The sequence below is a fragment of the Castor canadensis genome, chromosome 5 (assembly GCF_047511655.1).
Source record: "Castor canadensis chromosome 5, mCasCan1.hap1v2, whole genome shotgun sequence".
Lineage (NCBI taxonomy): Eukaryota > Metazoa > Chordata > Mammalia > Rodentia > Castoridae > Castor > Castor canadensis.
The window spans coordinates 152339354-152353987 of NC_133390.1; the positions used below are offsets into that span (position 1 = coordinate 152339354).

At 39.5% G+C, this 14634-nt stretch overlaps 1 pseudogene; it reads left to right on the forward strand.

Annotated features, from left to right (window-relative positions):
- Positions 1 to 5889: 5889 nt before the first annotated feature.
- On the forward strand, positions 5890 to 6292 carry LOC109701345 (cytochrome c oxidase subunit NDUFA4 pseudogene; annotated as a pseudogene).
- The last annotated feature ends 8342 nt before the right edge of the window (positions 6293 to 14634 follow it).

A 14634-nucleotide genomic window follows, 5' to 3' on the forward strand; every position in this document is an offset into this window, starting at 1 on the left:
TAACCCTTTGCTCAGCAGTTCTCAAACTTGAACCAGCATTGTGATCAATGGAGGGCTTGTTAACCCAGAAAGGCTGTGATTCAGTAGGTCTGGGTGGGCCTGAGAATTTCCTTCTGTTTCTTTCTTTTCTTTTTTGGCAGTACTGGGGTTTGAACTCAGGGCTTTGGGCTCACTAGGCAGGTGCTCTACAACTTGAGCCATGGCCCCCAGCCTGAGAATTTCCTTTTCAAACAAGTTCTCAGGTCACAATACTTTGAGAACCGTAGGCTTAGTTGCTTTTAGGGGCCCTCCAGTCAGGTGCCTGTGGGAAGAAGAGGGTTCTAGAGATCCTGGTCTTTGAGAGCCATGACTTAGAAGTGATACCTGAAGCAAGGGGAGAGGGCTCCTAAGAGTTCGAGCCCTGACCTCATTATTTCAGAATGTATTAGGGAAATTCAGTCTTTAATGAGGTAACTTGGTGACAAGGAGATTGTTAGAGTGGGTGCTAAAACAATATATGGCTGGTGTCCTTGTAAGAAGAGGAAATTTGCCAGGCACTGGTGACTCACCCCTGTAATCCTAGCTACCTGGGAGGCAGAGATCAGGAGGGTCACAGTTCACAAGACCCTATGTTAAAAAAAAAAAATCACAAGAAAGGGTTGGTGGAGTGGCTCAAGGTATAGATCCTGAGTTCAAACCCCAGTACTGAACGAAAAAAAAAAGAGGAAATACGACACCAACAAGTTCAGAGACCTCTGAAGTTGCAGGAAGGAAGAAGGCCAACTACAAGTCAAAGAGAGAAGTATCTGGCAACCAGTTCTAAAGAAAACTTGATCTCAGACTTTCAGCTCCCAGACGGTGAGAACATTAATCTCTGTTGTTCAAGCCACCCATTTTGTGGTATTTTTGGTAGCCCTAGCGAGCTAATATACACCCCCCACACTTTACAGATAAGGAAACTGAGGCACATGGAGGCTAAGGACTGTGTCCAGTTACTACCCAAGTAGTAAAGTGTTCTGCTCCCAAATACTCTTGAGCTTTTGTTTTGTTTTCTTTTCTTTTCTTTTTTCTTTTTTTTTTTTTTGTCTTTCTTTTTCTAGCCACTGGTCACTGTGCTGCTAACAATGTTTGCCTCATCTACTCCTGCCTGTCCCTCCCACATCACAGACTGCCTCTTTTCCCTTCCGTGAGCTTCTCATTTCCATCCTCCACTCCTTACTACATCCACCCAGAAATTTTTCTCTGGCTCGTATCAGTCTTGGCATGATCCTATTGGACAACTGTTAAACAAATTAACCAAAACCCTGGGATCGACTGAAAGCCACACCACACTAAAAGGCTACTCTGTTCCTGCTTAGGCTGGGTTGTTCCTTTAGGCAGTCGAGTCACAACTGCCATGGAGGAGGCCCCTAACCCTGACCTGCTGACTTGGGACTCTCTCTGCAGGGTGAAACTCATAAATAGGTGAGGGATAGAGAGACACTTCCCGAGGATAGTCAGCAACACATCACCCCTCCCCAGGATGCATGCACAGAAGGAGAAAGCAAACAGCAGAGGTGCACAATTAGGGATGGTCCAAGTGGAAATCCAAAATTTGCTGAAAGAATTTCTACCTACATAAGATAAAAGGATACCAGTTGGCTTTTTACCACTACAGGCTAGATTCTGAGTTAACTTTAATGTCTGCTGAAATGTACCACTTGACCTTCATCAATACTGGGTTTCAAATTACAGTTCTACCAAAGATCCCACCAAACCAAAACAAAGTAGCCAAGCCAGCATAGTGGCATATGCCCGTAATCCTAGGACTAGAGAGTCTGAAGCCGTAGGATCTTGAGTTTAAGGCCAGCCTGATCTCCATACTGAGCCTCTGTCTCAAAAAGGGGGTGGGGTTCTGGGAGTGTGGCTCAAGTGGTAGAGCACCTGCTTAGTAAGCACAAGGACCTGAGTTTAACCCTCAGCACCACCAAAAAAGAAAGAGAGTGGAGAGAGAGAGAGAGAGAAAGGAGAGAGAGGGAGGGAGGGAAGGAAGGAAACAAAATGAAGGTACCCCTTAGGGAGTTACTAAACATAAAATAAAGGAGAAGCAGGTATGCCTCACCTAACTATCAGAACTATTGCCTCGCCTAAATTCTCTGTCACCACAGCATCCATTGCCCTAAAACAGCCCATACTGGGCATGACTCTCTGATACAGTGAGTAACAAATTAAAATTAAATTTCATCTCTGGCACCTAACAAAATGGGACTCCACAGACCTTTCTCTTCCCCTCCATTTAAAATAGTTAATGTATCCCAATAAATATTAAACAGGGCCTTCAAGGATTGGAATCGCTATACCAGATTTATTTGAGAAGAGCTGACTAGCCCCACTGCTTCTTCATTTAATAGCCTGTTTCTAAACCTGGGAAGAATGAATGGTGTCTCACAAATGACTATCACAATCCTAACGCTGTGTCCATTAAGTCCCCCAAACCCACTGTCATAGATGTTAGTGACCGTTCAGTCAGCAACTGGAATGTATTTTGCTGTCATACACTTGGCTAGTGGCACCTGTCCTAACAGCCTCCTAGCCACAGTTTGCCTTCCTCTTTAAAGGGATGCAGTTCACCTTTACCTGCCTACCTAGAAAGAAATTCAATAGCCCCGCCACCACACACAATCTTTGCAGGCAAGACCTTAACTACATCCACGTTTTCCCATGGTACCATCGCTGGCCCCGTATGGGCTTTCTTGGAGACACAGGCGCTTATAGACCTCGAGCTTCCCAGCTACACATGATGCCTTGGAAGCAGCAGTGCAAAATTCAGCACAGTCACTGAAGTCTCCTTGCTACAAGGACATGGTACCTACAGGATGGAGCCAGATCTAGGCCCTCTGGTGAATCCCATTTACAGAAGGATGTGACCTACCCTGACCTCAGTCACTTGCCATATGCCATGGTGCTGGAAGACACCATCCCTTGGCTACTTGGAAAATCCTTTGAAATCAACCAAGTAAACAGCAAGTGAGTTAGTTCATATGATTTACAGGCACCATCACCACCAGCACACGTGATAGAGGTCCCTGAAAAGCTGCTGCTTTTCATACCATAACCATGCAAAGGTGGGCACAAGTTACTTCAGGTAGTCATGGTAGCACTGGATGCCCCTGACCTTCAATTGCCCACCTACACCTTTTTTACAGACTCTTGGACCGATATCAGTGGTCTGGCTCTCTGGTCTCACCAATGGCTGCAATAACAAATCCAAATCCAAGTCCAAGGTCACATTCCTTGGAGTAAAGAGCTCTGGAAATTTCTTGTCTCACAGATACTCAAAGTATAAATCAAGGTCACACAAGTTTCTGCACATCCCAAAACCACACGTTTACAAATCCTCATCAAGACTCTCCTTTAGCGGCTGGAGCCGTGAAGCAGTACAACACCTGCCTAGCAAGCACAAAGCCCTGGGTTCAAACTCCAGTACTGCCAATAACAAAAAAAAAAAAAAAAAGGACACTCCTTTACCCTTTTGCAACTCCAGGCATCATCGACAGTTATGAGGCACCCATTTCACTTAGAATATACAACATTTGGCTTTTTTTTTTTTTTTTGAGACAGGGTCTCAAAGCCCAGGCTGGTCTTGAACTTCAGACCCTCCTGCTTCCACATCCTGAGTACTGGAATTACAGGCATCACTACCATGCCTGGCTAACATTTGGCAGCTTTATAAAGATAAAATTTATGCCAGGTGCATGTGCCTCACGCCTATAATCCTAGCTACTCAGAGGCAGAGGTTGGGAGGATCACGGTTTGAAGTCAGCCCGAGCAAATAGTTCACCAAGACTCTATCTCAAAAATATCCATCACAAAAGGGGCTGGTGGAGTGGTTCAACGTGAAGGCCCTGAGTTCAAGCCCCAGTACCACAAAAAAAAAAAGACATAATTTGCATACTGTACATTGCCCTACTTAAAGTGTACAAGTCAATGACTTTTAGTATACTTATAGATTTGTGTAAACCATCACCCCAATCAATTTTAGAACATTTCATTTCTGCAAAAAGGAATTCTGTAGCCCTTAGCAGCATCCCTCTGCCTCTCTGTCCCTCTCTCCAGCCCTAGGGAGAGACAGAATCTTCATTCTATCTCTAGATTCATCCACTCTGGAGACTCCATCTACATGGAATCATGCATTAGTTTTTTCACTTAATATAGTGTTTTCAAGGATTCATTCATGTTGCAGCAGTTATCAGTTCTTCACCCCTTTTATGCCTTAATAATATGTAATTCCATCATATGTAAATACACACTTGGTTTATCCACTCATCAGTTGTAGATATTTGGGTTGTTTCCACATCTTGCTAATATCAACAGCACTTCTCTGAATGTTCACATACAAGTCTTTGCATGGACATATGTTTTCACGTCCCTTTAGTATATACCCAGGGTTGGAATTGTAGAGTCACATGGTAATGCTTAATGCTTTTAACGATTTAAAGAACTGCCAGCTGTTCTCCAAAGTGTGCTATTGAACACACCAGTAATGTACAAAGGTTTCAGTGTCTTTTTTTATTTTATTTTATCATTTTTATATTTACTCACATGTGTATACATTATTTGGACCACCTCCCCCCACAACCCCACCCCCAGGTTCCAATTTCTTTACGTCCTCACAACACTTGTGACTATCTTTTTCTTCACAGCCTTGGGGATGTGGACATCCTCACCAACATGGCTTGTTTTCCATTTTGTATGTGTTTGTTTTGTGTGTGTGTTGTAGCCATCCTAGCTGGTGGGAAGTGTTATTTCATTGTGATTTTTTTATTGGTGGTACTGGGGTTTGAACTCAGGGCCTCATGCTTGCTAGGCAGGCACTTTATCACTTGAGTTACTCCGCCAGCCCTTGTTGTGATTTTTGATATGATTTTCCCTAATGATTAATGGTGTCAAACAACTTCATATGCTTGTTGACTATTTGTTCATCCGCTCTAGAGAATTATCTATTGAAGTCCTTTGCCCATTTGAATTGGATTTAGCTTTTCATTTAACTGGATTTATCTTTTGTGCTGGGTTGTAGGTGTCCTTCATATAGTTGAATGTTAAATCTTTATTAAATATATGATTTGCAAGCATTTTCTACTAGTGTAGGTTGTCTTCTCACTCCATGGAAAATATCCATTTTAAATTGAGTTCAGTATCTTGTTGTTATTGAACTGTAAAAGTTCTTTACATATTCTAGATACAAGCCTTTTATCAGATATATATGTGAGTTGAAAAATGTGTCCCTTGTTCCGTGGGCTGTGTTTCACTTACCGCTTATCTGTGGTTGCATTACCTCTACTTCTCCTTTAAAAATCAGAATCTAATCATTGTTTGTATTTGGTTTCTATGTCTTTAACCTGTGTATTGGTTATTTTTCTCATGGCTATGACAAAATACCTGACATAAACAACTTAAAAATGGAAGGATTTATTTTGGTTCATGGTTTTGGAGATTTCATAGTCCTTGGCTCCGTTGATGCTGGGCCCATGGGGAGACAGAACACCATGGTGGTGGAGGAGGAGGCCATCGGGCAGGAAGCAAAGAGAAGTAACAGCGAGGGGGCCAGGGCAAGATCCAGCCCCCACGGAGACACCCCCAGTAATCTTCTTTCTCCAATTAGGCCTCATCTTCCACTGTCACCACCTCTCAGTAGTTTATTCAAGTTTTTAATCCATCAATGGATTAAATTATTCATTAGGTCAGAGCCTTCATGACCTAATTGTCTTTGCAGATGCCTTCCCAGACACACCCAGAGGTGTGCTTTACTAATCTCCCAGGTGCTTCTCCCAAACGAAGATGACAATCAAGATTACCCACCATAGCAGAGGCTGCTCAGTCTCGAGCCTGGCGGTTTTCTCTCTTTTTGGACCATAGGCCTCTGCTGCAAACATGCTTTGCCAGAACATCGGCCAGGCCAGGAAACATCCAAGTTTGATCCCCCTCTCTGTGTGTACTGGAGCAGGAGGTACTGGAGCTGCACTGTATGTGATGTGTCTCACATTGCTCAATCCAGATGTCAGTTGGGACAGGAAGAACAATCCAGAACCCTGGAACAAAGTGGGCTCCAATGATCAATACAAGTTTTACTCAGTGAACGTGTACTACAGCAAATTGAAGAAAGAAGGCCCAGACTTCTAAGTGAAATGCCTCACTATAAAGCTGCTTAAAATGAAGGTCTTTCAGAAGCCATCAGCACAATTTTCCACAGAACCAGGAAATATTTTTCCTCTGAATGCATATCATGTTCATTTGTTGGATTTATTACACTGAATAATAAATCTCTGAAACCTGATGTGTGTCACTATTTAATGTTAAAAGTCTGCTCTGAACTTTACAACTAGGACGTAGAAAATAAACTTAGAATTTGTAGAATTTCTTTCATTTCCATATATTTGTATAATTGAAAATGAGACTCTAAGCTGCTTTAATAAAGCTTTCGTTTTGTGTACAGGCAAAATTAAAAAAGATTAACCATCATAGCCTGTTTTAATCTAGAACTACACCATCCAATACAACAGCCACCAGCCACAAGTGACTAATGAAACCTTCAAATATGTCTCATCTTTGTGCTGTAAGTGTAAAATGCACATGGGATTTCACAGACCTAGCACCTTCCCCTCCCCAAAAAAGAATGTTAAAGATCTCATTAGCAAATTTTATATGGATTACATACAGTTTGTCACGTGTTTGGATATATTGATGTGGTAGGCAGAATAGTGGCCTCCAAAGATGTCGATGCCCTAACTGATGGAACCTGTGTTACCTTACATGGCAAAAGGGACTTTACAGATATGATTAAGGTTACGGATTTTGAGATGGGTTGATGATTGTGAATTACCTAGGTGGATTCAATCTAATCACAGGAGTCTTTAAAAGTAAATCACCTTTCCCAACTGCATCAGGGAAAAGGGACAGAGACTCCACTTGCTATCACTGATTTCCAAGATAAAGAAAGAAAGCCACAAGCCAAGAAACACAGAATCCTCTAGAAAGCAAGAATGGCCTTAGCTCACAGCCAGAAAGAATGCCAGAACCTCAGTCCTGTAATAGCAAGGTGCTAAATTTAGCCAACAACTAAAATAGATTCTCCACTGGAACCTCCACAATGGAACACAACTGGCTGACACCTTAACTTTAGTCTGATGAGACCCAAATCCAACCTTGACCTGCAGAACTGTGAAATAAATTAGTATTTTTCCAGATTAAAAAAAAAGAATTATTTATTGAAAGTGAGAGGACGCAAACAATATAGAAATCAAAAAGCTTATCTGGTGTTCATTAGCTTTTCTTTCTTTGCTTCTCAAATGGGAGTTGGATGTCATTTGTATATTTCCTAAGGGTCCTTGAGCTGTTCATGAAATCCTGATACAAGGCAAAGCTGCAGGGTAGATGCCTTAGGTGACCCTTTGGGATAAGGAATCAGGGCAGGAGTAATTACAGATTCTGCTTATTTCTTTCCCTCTGCTTCATGTGAACTACAAAATAGTCATTGCACATAATGGAGAGGCCTGCAATTAAGGAAAAATCTCTGGAACTCACCGTGCCATCTCAGCACTGATCCAGGTCCTTCATTATTTTGACCACAGCCAGAGGGTCTTTTGATTCCCAAAAATCCAGGGAACTCATCCACGAGTACCCTCAGGTCCTCCTTTATTAAGTAGCTTTTATACCTGCATATTTGTGAAGTGTAACAATACAGTTTCTACAGCATGTTGGTGAGGTCTGTTAACCTTGACCCAGCTAATGCTAGGTAAGCTGGGACATGGGTGGTCTAGTATTGTTTTAAGAGCTAAACTTGTAGCCAGAAGCAGTGACTCACACCTGTAATCTCAGCTATTCTGGAGGGGGAAGTAGGAAGATTCCTATCTGAGGCCAGCCCTGGGCAGAAATCATGATACCCTATCTGAAAAATAACTAAAGCAAAAAGGGCTTGGGGGCATGACTCAAATGGTAGAAGCCCTGAGTTCAAGCCCCAGTACTGTCACAAAAAAAAAAAAAAGAACTAACTAAATTTATAGTAATGGAAGTGGAAAACAATTACATTAGGTTAAATAATTGTTATTAATTAATAAGAAAAATAGTAATAATTACTACAATTAACTGTACCTATTTCTTTTTACTTTTTTAATGTGACTAATAAAAACAATTTTTTATGGTGGTACAGGGGTTTGAACAATGTTTTTTGGCGGTACTGGGGTTTAAACTCAGGGCCTTGCACTTGCTAGGCAGGTGCTCTACTACTTGAGCCATGCCCACATTTGTGAGTCACATATGTAACTTTATTTCTACTGCAGTGCTGATCAAACACACACACAAAAACACACACCACTTTCCTTCACCCATGACATTCACTCTTTAAGGGTATGCACTAGTTGTTTTGCGGAATGCCCCACTCCAGCCGCCACCATTCTGGACTTGCCAGATAGCTCATCATGATGTCGTGTAACTTACTCCTCCACCCCCACCATTGTCATAACCTGGAAAGTCGTTCAAAGGCTTAATTGGATTTGGGTTAGACGTTCTTGGTGCAATGACTCCATACCACAACACATCAGCAGGCTCACAATGTTCAGTTGTCTAAGTGTAAATTATGGTAAATTTAATCCCTTTTTAAAGTAGTGTTGTCTCCCAAAAATGTATGTGAAAATCCTAACCCCCAGCACCTATGAATATGACTTTATTTGGAATAACAATTTTTTCAGATTAATCAAGCTAAGACAAGGCCATAATGGAGTGGAATGGGCCCTGATCCAATAACTGTAGTTCCTATAAGAGAAATTTAGATACAAAGACAAAGAGATATGCAGGGAGAATGCTATGTTCTGGCAAAGGCAGAGACTCTATGTGTTATGTGTCTACAAAGCAAGAAATGCCGTGGGTCTCCAGCAACCACCAGAAGCTAAAGACAGGCCTGGAACAGATTCTTCCTCAGTCTCCAGAAGAAATCAACCCTACTGCCATCTGGATTCCAGACTTACTTGTGGTCTGCAGAACTGCGAGTGAATTCATTTCTGTCGTTTTACACCATCCAATTTGTGATCATTGGTTACAGCAATCCTGGGAAATGAACACAGGTGGTGCCACTGATCTCTTTCTAGTGTAATGGTAAGAGTCGTGTCACAATATTTCACTGTGTTTTAATTTGCATTTCCCTATGATGATGATGTTGAGTGTTGAGCACCTTCTTTATGTATTTGTTATTTATAACTCTTCTTTTGTTAAGTATTAGTTCAAATTTTTCCCATTTTTGTTGAGTTGTTGGTTTTCTTATTTTTGAGTTTCAAAAAGGTGTTTGGTGGTAGTAGGGTTTGAATTCAGGTTCTTGTACTAAGAACTAAGCAAGTACTCCACCACTTGAGCCACCTCTTCAGTCCTTTTTTTGAGAAGTTTTTAAAAATATATTCTCGGGCTTCAGTTCTCTTGCTGGAGACCTCCCTCTGCAGGGCTCCTTCCCAATCAATAAACCCTCAAATGTGCTGGCATTTGAGCCATCAAAAAAAATTATATGCATATGTATATATTTATACAATACATATATTCTAAATACATATCTTTTCTATTATATAATCTGCAAACATTCCTCTTCTGGACTGTGACTGAATTCTTATCCTCTTAACAGTGTCTTTCAAAGAACAGAAGTTGTTAATTTTGAAGAAGCCAAATTTATCAAATTTTAATGCGTTTGCTTTGATGGGAATTTTTTTCTAAGAAATCTTTGCCTGACATAAGATCATTTATTTTCTCCTGTGTTTTATAGTTTTACATTTAAATTTAGGTCTACAATCCTCTTGAGTTCATTTTTTTTTGGTAAAAAGTATGGATCCAAGTCCATTTTTTTGTATGTGGATATCCAGTTATTCATATAGTTTGCTGAAAAACTACACTTTCTCCTTTGAAATGCCTGCACACTTGTCAAAAATCAATTGACTAGACATGAGTAAGACTATTTCTGAATTCTATTATGCTCCATTGTTCTGTTTTTCTATCATGATACCAATCTCATGCTGTCTTTTTTAATGTCAGGTTCTAAGTCTTAAAGTCAAGAAGTGTAAGTCAAACTTTGTTCCTTTATAAAGTGGCTTCAGCTATGCTAAGTCTACTGCACTTCTATATGAATTTTAGAATCATCTTGCAAATTTCTACAAAAATACTTACTAGAATCCCATTGAATCTATAGATCAATTTGAAGAGAATATTAACAATGGCCCATGAACACAGCAAACCTCTTCTTTAATTTAGGTCTTCTTCAATTTTTTTTTGATGGTACTGGTGCTTGAGCTCAGATTTTTGAGTTTGCTAGACAGGTCCCCTACCACTTGAACCCTGGGCCCTTTTTGCTATTGTTATTTTTCAGGTAGGGCTGACCTCAGACCTTGATCCTCCTACCTACAACCTCCATTATGGCTGGGTGACAGGTGTACACCATCATACCCAGCTTATTCATTGAGATGGGGTCTTGCTAACATTTCTGCAAGGGCTGGCAGTCCTCTGGATCTCTACCTCCTGAGTTGCTGAGATTACAGCTCTCCTTTCATTTCTATCAGTGACTTTCAGTGTACATGTCCTCCATTTCTTTTGTCAGATTTATCCCTTAAGTTTTTCATATTTCTGAAGCTGTCATAAATGATTTTGCTTTTGTTCATTTTAATTTCCTATTTTCAGTGCTAGTCTACAGAAATAAAATTTATTTTTTGTATATTACAATCTTGCTAAACCCATTTCTTAATTTCTAGTAGTTTTTTTCGTATATTCCATCATAAGTAGCTAATCAAACGACTTAATGACTTTACCATCTGCAAATAAAGATAGCCCTACTTCTCTCTATTTAGCCTGGATGTCTATTTTTTCCCTCATTTCTGTGCACGGGACAAGACCTCCAAAGCAACATGAAGGAGAATTGATAGGAGGATACATTCTTGCCTTGTTGCTGAGCTTGGAGAGCAAGCATCATTCAATATGATGTTAGTTACAGATATCTTTCATGGTATTCTTTATCAAGCTGAGGAATTTCCCTTCTATTTCTAGTGTTCTGAGGGTTATCAGGAATGCATGTGAGTTTGTATTGAATGTTTCTTCTGCATCTGTTGACATCCTCATTTGTTTTTACTTTTTTGGTCTATGTATATGATGAAGTGCATTCATTAATATTCTGATGTTAAGCCAACCTTGCATTCCTGTGATAAATCCTGGCTTTGGTCATCACACACTACTCTTCTTGTATAGTGTTGGATTTACTTTGCTAAAACCTTAATAATTTTACATCCATGTCTTTAAAGATAGTAGTACGTATGTTTCTTGTCATAGCAATCTCTTTTTTTGATATCAGAGTAATACTGGCCTTAAAGAATTGAGAAATAACTTCTCTTCAGTGTTTGGGAAATCTCATGCATTTAGTTCAAAATATAAGTCCTACAATCATTTTTATTCATTTTGCTTTAAGCAGTCAATTACCTTTTAATGGGAAATACCTAAACAATAATTTGAGAAGTCTTTGTATTTTCCCGTGTGGTTGCCATTTCCAGTGCCCTTTATGCCTAGTGATAGGATAGTGATAGTTGCCATCTGGCATCACTTTCCCTCTGCCTGAAGGACATCCCTTAAATACCTAATGGTGGGGATCTAAGGGTGATAGATCTTTCAGGTTTTAGAAGTCTGGAAAAAGTTATATTATTTATTTGTTTTTGACTTTCCAAAGATGTTTTCATGAATAAAGAATTGTAGACAGACAGATCCATTTTCTTTTAGTATCTTTAATAATGTCAGCCATTATCTTTTAGCTTACATTATTTCTGACAAGAAACCTTCTGTTGGTTTTCTCCATACATAGTATGTTTTTGTTCGTTTATGTTTCCCTTTTGACTGCCTTTAAGACTTTTCTCTTTATCACGTTTTAAGACATTTGATTATGGTGTGCTTTCATGTCATTTTGTCCCCTCTTTCTTGTGGGATTTATTGTGCTTCTGGGATCTGTGAGTTTATAGTTTTCATCATTATATTTTACTTATAATTTCATCAAATGTCTCTTCAGTATCCTCTTTTCAGGCATCTTCAGTGATTCTGAAGATAATCATATATTTAGCTGATTAAATTTGCCTTGCAGTTCATGATCTATTCACTTATTTTCTGTCTTTTTCACCCTCTCCGTGTTCCATTTTGGATAACATCTATTCCTGTGCCTTCAAGATTACTAATGTTTTGTACAATATCTAATCAGCCATTTAATCACACTCTAAAAGTTTCTTCTTTTTCTTCTTCTTCTTCTTCTTCTTCTTCTTCTTCTTCTTCTTCTTCTTCTTCTTCTTCTTCTTCTTCTTCTTCTTTGGGATTGAACTCAGGGCTTCACACTTGCTAGGCAACAGCTCTACCACTTCAGCCACACCTCCAGCCCCTTTTATGCTGGTTATTTTGGAAACAGGGTCTCACTTTTTGTAATCCTCTGATTTTAGACTTCCTACCCTACCTAGGATCACAGGGGTGCAGCACTGCATCCAGTTATTGGTTGCAATGGGGTCTCACAAACTTTTTGCCTGGGCTGGCCTCAAACCCATAGTCCTTTTGATCTCAACCTCTCAAGTAGCTTGGAATACAAGTAGCTTGGAATACAGGTGTGACCCACTGACACCTAGCTTTGGATCTTCTTAATCATTTATGTCTCTGCTTATCACATTTAAACTTTCCTTTAGTTTTTTTCTTTTTGTTTTTTTTTTCTTTTTATTGTTTCCTTTAGTTCTTTGAACATATGGAATATAGTCATAGTAATAGTTTTAATGACTTTGTCTACTATCATCTTTATTTTTCTGAGCTGGTTTTAATTGATTTTTTTTTCTTCCTCTTAGATCATTTTTCTTGGATTTGGTTTTTTGGGGGAATTTTGTTTGCATGTCTGGAAATTTCTTGAGCTTTCTTTGGATATGGAATTAAATTATTTAGAGTTTGATACTTTCAGATCTTGCTTTTAAGTTTTGTTAAGAAGTATATACAACTCTGCAGTACAGTCTGGGAACTCTCCAAACACTCAGTGGAACGATTACAGGGTTCGTTCATTTGTTCCCATCTCTCAGAGGTCACTGTCCTGCATTAATACCCAATGTCTTTACAGTCATTGTTTCTTTTTTTTTTTCAAGATATTTGGTTGTTTCAAGTGGGAGTATAAGTTCATTTCATCTTGACCTCAATGTGTCAATGTATATGTGTTTATATTAATGTTGTCATATGTTAATGTTATATTTAGAAAGACCAGAGGAGACTTAACATTGCTTATATGTAATGACAATTATGGAATGACTTGTGATCATCCAATCAACAAGCATGTATTGAACACCTAGGTGTTATCTCTCAGTTTCTTATCCAATATCCTAACAGTGCTCCCCTCTTTGTATGGAATAGTAACATATCCAGCCCCAGATGATGTATCTTAACTGTTTTAAGCCTGTACTGATCAACATGGTAGGCTCTGGCCACATGTGACTATCAAGTACTTAATATATGGAGGTCTGAAGTGAGGTGTGCTATAAATTCACAATATATTTTGAAGATTTTATACCAAAAATATAAAATATGTCCTTTATCACTTGCATATTGATTTCATGTCAAAGTGATAATACTTTGTATATATTGGGTTAAATAAAATATATTATTTAAGCCAATTTTATCTCTTTATTTTTATTTATTTATTTTTGTAGTACTGGGGATTGAACTCAGATTCAACCATGCTAGGCAAGCACTCTAGATAAGCTGTATCCCCAGCCCTCATTTATGACTTTAATGCAGCATTAGAAGACTTTAAATCACATATGTGGCTCACATTATATTTCTATTGGACAGCACTTATTTGAAGTAACGATGACAATACTGCTTATTATTAGTCTCTTTTTCAGAGAAACAGGCCCAAAAGGAGATATGAATGTATATCCCAATAGATAGATAGATAGATACATAGATAAGGCAAGTTCCAAGATCTATGGGTGAGTCAGCAAGGCTGCGATGCAGGAAAACTGATGGTTATCTTTCCATCCCAAGTCTGCAGGCCTGAGAGCCAGGAGAACTGATAGTGTAGTCCCATCCAGAGGCCATCAGATTCAAGACACAGGAAGAGCTGATGTTTCTTTTTTTTTTTCTCCTTTCATTTTTTGTTTTTACATTTACTTCCATGTGTACATACATTGTTTGTGCCACCGCCCCGACCCCTCCAGCCCCCCAAGCCCCCCACTTCCAAGCAGAACCTGTTCTGCCCTCTTCTCCAATTTTGTTGAAGAGAAACATAAGAGATAATAAGAAAGACATAGCGTTTTTGCTAGTTTGGAATAAAGATAGCTATACAGAGAGATCCTAGCGTTGCTTCCATGCACTTGTGTATTGCATTGTAACCCACATTGGTTCATATCTACCAGACCTCTTTGCTACTTCCTGACCCCTTCTCATAGTGGCCTCTGCTAATTTAAGATTACTTTATTCGCTCCTCAACAGGGAGCATATCAACCACATTCAAGGTTTAGGCTTACTTTCCTTCCCTATTCCTCCTGTACATGTTCTCCCCTCAGTGTGTGACCCATGTCCAATAATATTACTGCATTTGTTTTGGGTCTATAATCCACATATGAGGGAGAACACGTGATTTTTGGTCTTCTGAGCCTG